This window comes from Somniosus microcephalus, unplaced genomic scaffold (assembly GCF_052327205.1).
Source record: "Somniosus microcephalus isolate GS21.2 unplaced genomic scaffold, FLI_Smic_1.0 unresolved_chr2, whole genome shotgun sequence".
NCBI classification, from domain to species: Eukaryota; Metazoa; Chordata; class Chondrichthyes; order Squaliformes; family Somniosidae; genus Somniosus; species Somniosus microcephalus.
This window is the reverse complement of record NW_028225180.1, coordinates 12766988-12779306: the sequence shown is the minus strand read 5'-3', so window position 1 is coordinate 12779306 and position 12319 is coordinate 12766988. Positions and strand designations below refer to the sequence as shown.

General features: G+C 47.2%; 2 non-coding genes across 2 annotated transcripts; both read right to left on the bottom strand.

The window, feature by feature from the left end:
* Positions 1 to 5065: 5065 nt before the first annotated feature.
* On the bottom strand, positions 5066 to 5138 carry trnat-ugu (transfer RNA threonine (anticodon UGU)). The gene has a single exon. It is a non-coding gene; the product is annotated as a tRNA-Thr (tRNA).
* A 4789-nt stretch (positions 5139 to 9927) lies between these two features.
* trnai-uau (transfer RNA isoleucine (anticodon UAU)) lies at positions 9928 to 10000 on the bottom strand. The gene has a single exon. It is a non-coding gene; the product is annotated as a tRNA-Ile (tRNA).
* Positions 10001 to 12319: the final 2319 nt, after the last annotated feature.

Here is a 12319-nt window from a genome sequence, read left to right as displayed (position 1 = left end):
CGCAAAAGAGGATCACCGAACCATTTGGGTCACCCTCACGATAGCAGGGTCCCAAGTTAAAATGGAATTGGATACAGGATCAGCGCTAACCGTCATGAATCGATGAGACTATGAGCGGCTATTTTCACACATACCCTTGAGAGAGACATCCATCGTCTTGACGACGTATACGGGGAAAAAAGTATACCCCAGAGGAAAAATAAGGGTGCCTGTCGAATACAATGGCAAGAAAATACGGAAATTGGATCTCTACATACTGCCAAATGGTGGACCACCGTTATTGGGACGGGAATGGATCAGGAAGATAAACTTAGATTGGCATTCCATTCATGCAACGACGGTGGACGGTAAAAAAGATGAAGACGTCACTCCTGGACGATTGTCAACAATCTTAGCTAACGCCAAAGAGGTATTTCAACAAGAACTGGGCACGCTTAAAGGCGTAACCGCCTCGTTAAAAATAGAGGAGAATGCAGTTCCCAAGTTTTTCAAAGCGAGACCGGTACCATATGCAATTCGTCCAGCTGTCGAGGCAGAGCTGGAGAATCTGGAGAAGGCGGGCATGTTGTCTAAGGTCGACTGGAGCGAGTGGGCGACACCCATCGTTCCTGTCATGAAGAAAATGTTAAGCAATAAGTCCGGAGAGCCAAGGAAGATTCGCATCTGTGGGGATTTCAAGGTGACGGTGAACCCTGTCCTTCACACAGTACAATATCCTCTTCCAAGGATAGAAGACATCTTCGCCTCACTGTCTGGAGGGAAGCGTTTTACAAAACTTGACCTAGCACAAGCATATTTGCAGATGGAGGTTGAAGAGTCCTCTAGGAAGTATCTCACGATAAACACTCACAAAGGTCTTTACCAGTATCATCGATTGGTATTCGGAGTAGCATCGGCTCCGGCGATATGGCAAAGAGCGATGGAACAAGTCCTGCAAGGGATTCCGGGGACTCAGTGTTACTTGGACGACATCCTTGTAACAGGTGAAGATGACAGTGAACACCTTAACAACCTAGAACAGGTGCTCACTAGACTACGAGAACATGGGCTGCGAGCCAACCGCCCCAAGTGCGAATTTTTTAAGAAACAGATATCGTATTGTGGCCATGTGATTGATGAAGAGGGGTTACATAAGTCCCCTGACAAAATTGAAGCGGTTGTTAAGGCCCCAGCGCCTGAAAATGTGTCGCAACTGAGGTCATTCCTCGGGTTGGTGAATTACTATCATAAGTTTTTGCCGAATTTGTCGACAATTCTGCATCCACTGAATGCCCTGCTACGAATGGGGGTAGCATGGAAATGGAGCGATGATTGTAAACGTGCTTTTCAGAAGAGTAAGGACTTAATCACTTCGAAGGAAGTATTGGCTCATTCAACCCAGCACTGCCAATCAGGCTGGCGTGTGATGCGTCTCCCTACGGCATTGGGGCGGTACTGTCACATAAATTCCTTGATGGTTTAGAGAGGCCGATAGCTTTTGCGTCACGCTCGTTAACTCCTGCCGAGCGTAACTACGCCCAGATTGACAGAGAGGCCCTCAGCCTAGTGTGGGGGGTGAAGAAGTTCAATCACTACCTGCACGGTCAAAAATTTATTCTACTAACCGATCATCAAACTCTTGTCTCCATTTTCAACCCTCAGAAGGGCGTACCGATAATGACAGCACAACGGCTGCAGCGATGGTCCCTTTTCCTAGGGGCACACCAATATGACATCGAGTACAGGGGAACTAAACAGCATGGAAATGCTGATGGATTGTCACGTCTACCGTTGCCGACGGTGGAAGAAGAAGACCTTGCAGTGGATCCAATGGAGTTATTCCACTCGACCATAGTCGAATGTCTCCCTGTGACGAATGCAAACATAGAAAAGGAAACACGGAATGACCCAACACTATCACGGGTCTATGATTTAATGGTGAAGGGATGGCCAGCACATGGCGAACCACTGCTGCCAGCATTTTTGTCAAGAAGATAACAGCTGTCAGTGTGCAGAGGAACCTTGATGTGTGGATCCAGAGTAGTAATTCCACCTAAGTTGACGGATAGAGTGCTCAATGAGCTTCATGAGGGTCATCTGGGTGGGGTAAAAATGAAGAGCTTAGCCAGAGCATTTGTGTGGTGGCCGGGAATCGATAGAGAAATCGGAGAGATGACCAAGAGCTGTGCAGGATGCCAGAAGGTCCAAAACGCCCCACCACAAGCTCCTCTGCATCCATGGGAGTGGCCCTCATCTCCATGGCAAAGGGTGCACATTGATTTTGTTGGTCCCTTCATGGGCTCGATGTTTTTAATTGCAGTGGATGCACATTCAAAGTGGCCAGAGGTAATAAAAATGTCCTCAACCACCATGGAAAAAACTATCGCAGTTTTACGAACCATACTCGCCAGGGGTGCCTGAACAGATTTGCTCTGACAATGGACCACAGTTTGTGTCTGAAGAGTTCCGGAGGTTCTTAAAGAACAATGGTGTTAAGCATTACACATCTGCCCCATATCAGCCAGCCACTAATGGATGGGCCGAGAGGTTTGTCCAAACATTCAAGAAGGCTATCAAGGCAATGTGTAATGAAGATATACCCCTACAACACAAGGTGGACAACTTCTTGTTTGCCTACCAGAATGCGACACATGCGGTTACCAACCAAACTCCAGCCATGATGTTCTTCAATTGAAGACTACGATGCCGCTTGGATTTGGTTAAGCCAAACGTCCGAAGAGATGTGGAGAACAGGCAGTTTCAGAATATGAATGAAAGGCCGACCAGGAGTTTTAAGATAGGTCAACCAGTTTTGGCCCGGGACTACTGCACTGAGAAATGGCAGCCAGGAACGATTTGTACACGACAAGGACCTCTCATGTATACCGTGGACGTTGGGGAGAGCATTGTAAGACGCCATGCTGACCAGATTCTAGAGTCACTGGAAAATGTCAACTCCACACCACGATCTGATACACCTGGTAATGAAATCGACGTTCCAATTGCAGCTACCGCAGAACCGGTAATATTGGAAGCAGATGAACCAAACAACGACATTGATTCCGACTCAACATTGCCAGAAGAACCTGATACTCCAAAGAGGCGTTATCCAGACAGAATCAGGAAGCCTCCTCAAAGACTGAACTTATAATTGCTTAAACTTAACCAATGTATCTAGCAACAGTAATTGTGATTGTAATTCGTTATCATTAGTTGTTAAATGAATGTTATGTACTGTTTATCTAAAAGGGGTGGAATTGTTGTGTATGTACCTTTAAGAGAATAACTGGTCTCAGACTGCAGTACCGGCAGTGACCACCCCTGTATAAAAGGCGCTAGAGAGACTCTGTTTAGTTTCGTTTATGCCTTTCACCAGTAAAGTTCTGTTTGTTTTCTCTCCTGCTAGTCCGTGTCTCAATCATTCACGGACTTAACACTTTTGAAGAGAAGATGTTTATGGTGGTTGTGGACGCTTGTAGCAAGTGGCCGGAGGTCGCTGTGATGAGGTCTACCACGGCAGAGAAAACAATTGAGAAACTTGGTGAGATGTTCAGCCATTATGGCTCACCAGAACAACTCATAAGTGACAACGGTCCACAATTTGTATCACAGGAGTTTGCAACCATCCTGCATGTGAATGGTGTCCAACACATCAGGTCTGCGCCCTATCTTCCCTCTACTAACGGCCAGGCAGAAAGGTTCGTGCAAACTTTGAAGCACGCATTGAAGGCATCGCAAGGTCAGGGCTCAATCCACCAACATCTGAACAGCTTCCTGTTGTCCTACAGGAACAAGCCGCATGCCACAACCAAAACTTCCCCCGCTTCGCTCATGATGAAGAGGCAGTTGCGGACAAGTTTTGACTTGCTCAAACCTCCAAGGGCAGAGCAGGTTGTCCATCATCAACAACAAGCTCAAGTTGAAAAGAGAGAGAAGGTTTCATCCGGGAGAGCACGTCCTAGCTCGAAACTACAACACTGGACCGAAATGGGTTCCTGCTATGGTGATCGCGCAGACAGGCCCTGTGTCTTACATGGTTGAGACTGCTGAGGATATCGTCTGGAAAAGACACACAGATCAACTGTTGCTCGGAGCAGAGACAGCCACAGAGGCTCCAACGGCTGGTTGGCCTGAACTGTTTCCGGATGATACCGCAAACCAGCATCCTTTGCCACAGTGCTCTTCTCCAACACAGGAAGTCAAAGAGACTGTTCCACCTGTGCAAACTCCTGACTTTCGACTGATGCAGGCACCTTCTCTATCTAGGCCTGTGTCAATGCCTACTGCTGTGGAAGCCAGCGATGACCGCCGGTATCCTGACAGAGAGCGGCGGCCTCCAAGACGCTTGGATCTGCAGGCTTAGCGACTTACCCACAAGACTGGGGCAGAATAAACCCCAGGGTAAAGTCAGGGGCTGAGGCAGTCTACCTCTACCCTAGGTTAGTTGAGTGCATTGAAAGTAACTTACCTGTTGAGGAATAATGTGGACCTTCCATTTAAGAGGGGAGGAATATGTTATATATTGCGTGTTCTCCTCCCACCTGTGGTGGCGCTGTCACAGCAGATAAATGGTTGGGTGTTCTCTTGGTTAAGTTGAGCTCCCTTTGTTCGGAGCTCTCCAGAACTTCCCTTTCCCTTCCAATAAAGCACTTCATGTTTGAACCTCTGAGTTCTAATTGTGTCTAGGTAAAAAGGTACCGACACAACAACACTGAACACGGGGCCCTCACTGAACACAGGGCCCATTCTGAACACAGGCCTGCACTGAACACAGGGCCCGCTCTGAACACAGGGCCCGCTCTGAAAACAGGGCCCTCATTGAACACAGGGCCCGCACTGAAAGTGTAGAGAGAGGAGGTGAATGGGAGTTGGGGAAGGTGAGAGAGAGAAGATAACGAGGGGGATGTGTAGAGAGAGGGTGAAGGGTAAGGAAGAGAGAGACAGGCAAAGAGGGGGAAGTACAGGGGAATTGAACGGAAGGAGAGAGATTGGGAAGGGCGAGAGGGCAAGAGAGCCTGTACTCGTGTTGGTCTCGGAGCAGTTTCATACTTAAAAGTAAACATGCTGTGAATTAACAAATTTGCACAGGCTCCAGTGAGATTTGAACTCACGACCCCTAATTTACAAGACCAGTGCTCTAACCCCTGAGCTATGGAGCCACCGGTACTAGATTGCTTCTCATTCCAGTTAGTGCTGTGTGTTTGAAGAATCAGGCAGGGCGCAGTTCACCACTCAGATTGTATCTCATCCCCCGATACCTGCCTCAGGCTCTTCAATAGTCACCTCTCAACAACAATAGAGCAACTTTCACGTACTAAAACGTCCCAAGGCAACTCAGTTACACTCTATCTCTCTCTCAGTCTCTCTGCCTCCTTCATTCTATATTTCTCCCTCTTTGTGTCTCTACCACTCTCTCTCTATCTTTCTGTCACTCCCTTTCTACCTCTTTCTCTTTTTCTCTGTGTCTCTCTCACTTTCTCTCTCCCTCCCTGTTACTGTTACTCTCTCTCTCTCTCTCTCCTTCGCCCTTCCTCAGTCTCATTGCTCTTCCTCCATCCGCCCTTCTCTCATCTATTCTCTTGCTCTCTCCCCTTCTCAGTCTGTCTCTTCCCCCCTTCCACCCCTCTCCTTCCCCTCTCTATCTCCTTCCCTCTTTCCCCTTCCCTTCATTCTTCTCTTCCCTCCCCCTCTTCCCTTCTAACTCTGTCACTCCCTCTTCCCTCTATCTCCTTCCCTCCCCTTCTCTCTTCTCTCCCTTCCCACTTTGTCTCTCCTGTTTCCCCTCTCTCATTTCCCCCTCCTCCATCTGCCTCTCTCGCCCCTTCCCCTCGCTCTATCTCGCCTTCCCGCTCTCGGCACTCCCCCTCTCCAACTCCCACTTCCTCCATCCGCCTCTATCTCCCTTTCCCCTCATTCTCCCTCCCTCTTCTTTCTCTTCTCACCCTCTCTCCTTTTTTCACGCTGTCCCTCCGCTTCCCACCTCTCTCCTTCCAGCTCTCCACTTCCCCTCTCTCTATCTCCTTCCCTTTTCTCTCTCCCCTACACACTCTCTCTCCCCATCCTCCTCTCCCTTTCCTCCTTCTACTCTCCCCAAGAGGAAAGGACAGAGTGAGAGGGGGAAAGAGAGAAGAAAGGGGAGAGAGTAGGAGGAAGGGAAGTGGTGAGAGAGAGGGGAAAGTGTCGATAGCGGAGGTGAATGGGAGTTGGGGAAGGTGAGAGAGAGGCGGAGGGAGAGAGAGGGTTCTTTGCAGCTGAGAGCGAGAGTCCCGAAGGCTGTGTTGCCTACCCGGTGCCAGGGTTAAGGACATCTCCTCTGGGCTAGAGAGAAACTTGGAGTCGAAGGGGGAGGATCCAGTTGTCGTGGTCCATGTTGGTACCAATGACATAGATAGGACAAGGAAAGAGGTTCTGCTGAGGGAGTATGAGCAGCTAGGGGCCAAATTAAAAAACAGAACCACAAGGGTAATAATCTCTGGATTACTACCTGAGCCACGAGCAAATTTGGCTAGGGTAAATAAAATCAGAGAGTCAAATGCGTGGCTCAAAGATTGGTGTGGGTGAAATGGGTTTTGCTTCTTGGGACACTGGCACCAGTACTGGGACGGGAGAGAGCTGTTCCGTTGGGACAGACTTCACTTGGCCAGTGCTGGGACTAGAATTCTGGCGAATTGAATAACTAGGGCTGTAGAGAGGGCTTTAAACTAATTAGTGGGGGGGAGGTTTCAAGAGAGCGAAAAATAAAAATGTCAGCGGAGACGGCAATAGAGCAAGGTAGCAGTGGGGGAATTAATAACCAGAGCGTGTCAGGAAGGGACAGAATGTATAAAGCTAAAGGTAAAGTAGTAAAGGGGGTAAAAGCAGGAATAAATTGACACAAAACATATTTAAAAGTTCTTTATCTGAATGCATGCAGCATTCGTAACAAAATAGACGAGTTGATGGTAGAAATAACTACACATGGGTATGATCTGGTGGCCATTACAGAAACATGGCTGCAAGGTGACCATGACTGGGAACGAAACATCCAGGGGTATTTGACAATTAGGAAGGACAGACAGGAATGAAAGGGAGGTGGGGTGGCTATGTTAATAAAGGATGGAATCACTGCAATAGTGAGAAATGATATTGGGTCAAAGGATCAGGATAGTGAAACAGTTTGGGTGGAGATAAGGAATAATAAGGGGAAAAAGTCACCAGTGGGCGTAGTCTATCGGCCTCCCAACAGTTGCAACTCTATTGGTCGGAGTATAAATCAGGAAATAGTTGGGGCTTGTAATAAGGGAACAGCTATAATCATGGGGGATTTTAATTTTCATATTGACTGGACAAATCAAATTGGGCAGGGCAGCCTTGAGGAAGAGTTTATAGAGTGCATTAGGGATGGGTTCCTTGAGCAGTATGTTACTGAACCAACCAGGGGGCAGGCAATCTTAGATCTGGTCCTGTGTAATGAGACAGGATTAATAAAAAATGTCCCAGGAAAGGATCCCCTTGGAATGAGTGATCATAACATGGTTGAATTCCAAATTCAGTTGGAGGGTGAGAGAGTTGGATCTCAAACCAGCATATTAAGCTTAAATAAAGGAGACTATGAAGGTATGAGAGCAGAGTTGACTAAAGTGGACTGGGAAAATAGATTAAGGTGTAAGACGGTACTTGAGCAGTGGTGTACATTCAAGGAGATATTTCACAACTTTCAAGAAAAATATATTCCACTGAGGAAAAAGGGGCGTAAAAGAAAAGACAGCCATCCGTGGCTACGTGAAGTAATAAAGGATAGTATCCGACTGAAAACAAGGACATATAAAGTAGCCAAATCTAGTGGGAGGATAGAAGATTGGGAAGCATTTAAAAGCCAGCAAAGAATAACTAAAAGATTAATTAAGAAAGGGAAGATAGATTATGAAAGTAAACTAGCATAAAATATAAAAACAGATAGCAAGAGTTTCTACAGTTATATAAAAAGAAAAAGGGTGGCTAAAGTGAATGTTGGTCCCTTAGAGGACGAGACCGGGAAATTAATGGTGGGGAACATGGAGATGGCAAAAACGCTGAACAAATATTTTGTATCAGTCTTTACAGTAAAGGACACTAAAAATATCCCAACACTGGACAAACAGGGGGCAATGGGGGGGAGGAGCTAAACACGATTAAAATCACTAAGGAGGTGGTACTCAGTAAGATAATGGGACTAAAGGTGGATATAACCCCTGGACCTGATGGCTTACATCCTAGGGTCTTGAGAGAAGTGGTGGTAGGGATTGCGGATGCATTGGTGGTAATTTTCCAAAACTCCCTGGATTCAGGAAAGGTCCCAGCAGATTGGAAAACTGCTAATGTAACGCCCTTATTTTAAATGTGAGGTAGACAAAAGGCTGGAAACTATAGACCAGTTAGCCTAACATCTGTGCTTGGTAAAATGTTGGAGTCCATTTATAAGGAAGCAGTAACAGGACATTTGGATAAGCATAATTTAATCGGACAGAGTCAGCATGGTTTTATGAAGGGGAAGTCATGTTTGACAAATTTGCTCGACTTCTTTGAGGAAGTAACAAATAGGGTGGATAAAGGGGAACCAGTGGATGTAGTGTATTTGGACTTCCAAAAGGTATTTGACAAGGTGCCACACAAAAGATTATTGCACAAGATTTAAAAAATCACGGGATTGGGGGTAATATACTGGCATGGTGGAAGATTGGCTATCTAACAGAGAACAGAGAGTTGGGATAAATGGTTCATTCTCGGGTTGGCAATCAGTAACTAGTGGTGTTCCGCAGGGGTCAGTGCTGGGACCCCAACTCTTTACAATCTATATTAACGATTTGGAGGAGGGGACCAAGTGCAACATATCCAAGTTTGCCGACGATACAAAGATGGGAGGGAAAGCAGTGAGTGAGGAGGACATATAAAACCTGCAAAAGGACATAGACAGGCTAAGTCAGTGGGCAGAAATTTGGCAGATGGAATCTAATGTTGGAAAGTGTGAGGTTATGCACTTTGGCAGAAAAAATCAAAGAGCAAGTTCTTATCTAAATGGAGAGAAACTGCAAAGTGCTACAGTACAAAGGGATCTGGGGGTCCTGGTGCATGAAACACAGAAGGTTAGTATGCAGGTGCAGCAGGTGATCAGGAAGGCCAATGGAATCTTGGCTTTTATTGCACGGGGAATGGAGTATAAAAGCAGGGAAGCCTTGCTTCAGTTATAAAGGGTACTGGTGAGGCCACACCTGGAATACTGCGTACAGTTTTGGTTTCCATATTTAAGAAAAGACATACTTGCTCTCGAGGCAGTTCCGAGAAGGTTCACTTGGTTGATTCCAGAGATGAGGGGGTTGACGTATGAGGAAAGGTTGAGTAGGTTGGGCCTCTACTCATTAGAATTCAGAAGAATGAGAGACGATCTTATCGAAACATATAAGATTGTGAGGGGGCTTGATCGGGTGGATGCGGTGAGGATGTTTCCACTGATGGGTGAGACTAGAACTAGGGGGCATCATCTTAGAATAAGGGGCTGCCCTTTTAAAACTGAGATGAGGAGAAACTTCTTCACTCAGAGGGTAGTAAATCTATGGAATTTGCTACCTCAGAGAGCTGTGGAAGCTGCAACATTAAATAAATTTAAAACGGAGATAGACGTGTTCCCTAGCTGATAAGGGAATTAGGGGTTACGGGGAGCGGGCAGGGAAGTGGACGTGAGTCTAGGTTCAGATCAGCCATGATCCTATTGAATGGCGGAGCAGGCCCGAGGGGCCGTATGGTCTACTCCTGCTCCTTATGTTCTTATTAGGGTTAAATAGCGAGGGGGCTGTGTAGAGAGAGTACAGGGGAATTGAACGGAAGGAGAGAGAGAGGTGGAGATTGGGAAGGGCGAGAGAGCCTGTTCTCGTGTTGGTCTCGGAGCTGTTTCATACTTAAAAGTAAACATGTTGTGAATTAACAAATTTGCAGAGACACCAGTGAGATTTGAACTCACGACCCCTGGTTTATAACACCAGTGCTCTAACCCTTGAGCTATGGAGCCACTTGCACTGGCTTGTTTCTTATTCCAGTTAGTGCTGTGCGTTTGAAGAATGAGGCAGGGCGCAGTTCACCACTCAGATTGTGTCTCATCCCCCGATACCTGCCTCAGACTCTTCAATAGTCGCCTCTCAACAACAATAGAGCAACTTTCACGTACTAAAACGTCCCAAGGCAACTCAGTTACACTCTATCTCTCTCTCAGTCTCTCTGCCTCCTTCTTTCTATATTTCTCCCTCTTTGTGTCTCTACCACTCTCTCTCTATCTTTCTGTCACTTTCTGTCACTCCCTTTCTACCTCTTTCTCTTGTTCTCTGTGTCTCTCTCTTTCTCTCTCCCTCTCTGTTACTTTTACTGTCTCTCTCTCCCCTTCGCCCTTCCTCAGTCTCATTTCCCCCTCCTCCATCTGCCTCTCTCTCCCCTTCCCCTCGCCCTATCTCGCCTTCCCGCTCTCGGAATCCCCCCTTCCCCCCTTCCTCCATCCACCTCTCTCTCCCTTTCCCCTCATTCTCTCTCCCTCTTCTTTCTCTTCTCTCCCTCTCTCCTCTTTTCATGCTGTCTCTCCGCTTCCCACCTCTCTCCTTCCACCTCACCACTTCCCCTCTCTCTACCCCCTTCCCTTTTCTCTCTCCCCTGCACCCTCTCCCTCCCTTTCGCCTCTTCTCTCCCCATCCTCCTCTCCCTTTCCTCCTTCTACTCTCCCCAAGAGGAAAGGACAGAGTGAGAGGGGGAAAGAGAGAGGAAAGGGGAGAGAGTAGGAAACATAGAAACATAGAGATAGGAACAGGAGTAGGCCATTCGGCCCTTCGAGCCTGCTCCGCCATTCAATGAGATCATGGCTGATCTTCGTCTGAGATCTTAGCTGATCTTACCAGTTCAGTACCCCGTCCCCGCCTTTTCTCCGTAACCCTTAATCCCCTTAGCCTTCAGAAATATATCCAATTCTCTCTTGAAAATATTTATTGAATTAGCCTTCACAGCCCTCTGTGGCAGGGAATTCCACAGGCTCACCACTCTTTGAGTGAAGAAATTCTTCCTCATCTCTGTTTTAAATGATTTGCCCGCTATTTTTAGACTGTGGCCCCTGGTTCTGTGCTCCCCTGCCATTGGAAACATTCTCTCTGAATTCAGCCTGTCCAGGCCTGCCATAATTTTATATGTTTCGATGAGATCCCCTCTCAATCTTCTAAACTCCAGTGAGTACAAGCCCAAACTATTCAATCTCTCCTCGTAGGTCATTCCCGCCATTCCAGGTATCAGCCTGGTGAATCGCCGCTGCACTCTTTCCATGGCAAGAACATCCTTCCGCAGATGGGGCGACCAAAACTGTACACAATACTCCAGATGCGGTCTCACCAGCACCTTGTACAGCTGTAGTAAGGTATCCCTATTCCTATACTCGAACCCCCTTGATATGAAGGCCAACATACCATTTGCCTTCTTAATCGCCTGTTGCACCTGCATGCTCTCCTTCAGTGACTGGTGCACAAGAACACCCAGGTCCCTCTGCACTTCCCCATCTCCCAATCTATTGCCATTTAGATAATAATCTACCCTCCTGTTTTTACCCCCAAAGTGGATAACCTCGCATTTATCCACATTATAGTGCATCTGCCACGTATCCGCCCATTCCCCCAACCTGTCCAAATCGCACTGTAGCCTCCTGACATCCTCATCAGAGCCCACCCCTCCTCCTAGTTTAGTGTCATCAGCGAATTTGGAAATATTGCATCCAATTCCCTGATCCAGATCATTTATATATATTGTGAACAGCTGGGGTCCCAGGACAGATCCTTGCGGCACCCCGCTGGTCACTGCCTGCCACTCCAAAAACGAGCCGTTTATTCCAACTCTCTGTTTTCTATCCGCCAGCCAGTTCTCTATCCACGTTAATACTTTGCCCCCAATCCCATGAGCCTTAATTTTGCATGATAATCTTTTGTGTGGAACCTTATCGAAGGCTTTCTGGAAGTCAAGGTACACCACATCCACTGGCTCTCCCCCATCTATTTTACCAGTTACTTCCTCAAAAAATTCCAGCAGATTAGTCAAACACGATTTACCCTTTGTAAATAGGAGGAAGGGAAGTGGTGAGAGAGAGGGGAAAGTGTAGCGAGAGGAGGTGAATGGGAGATGGGGAAGGTGAGAGAGAGGCTGAGGGAGAGAGAGGGAAGATAGGTAGAGAGAGGGGTAAGGAAGAGAGAGACAGGCAAAGAGGGGGAGTACAGGGGAATTGAATGGAAGGAGAGGGAGAGATGGAGATTGGGAAGGGCGAGAGAGCCTGTTCTCGTGTTGGTCTCGGAGCTGTTTCATAGTTAAACGT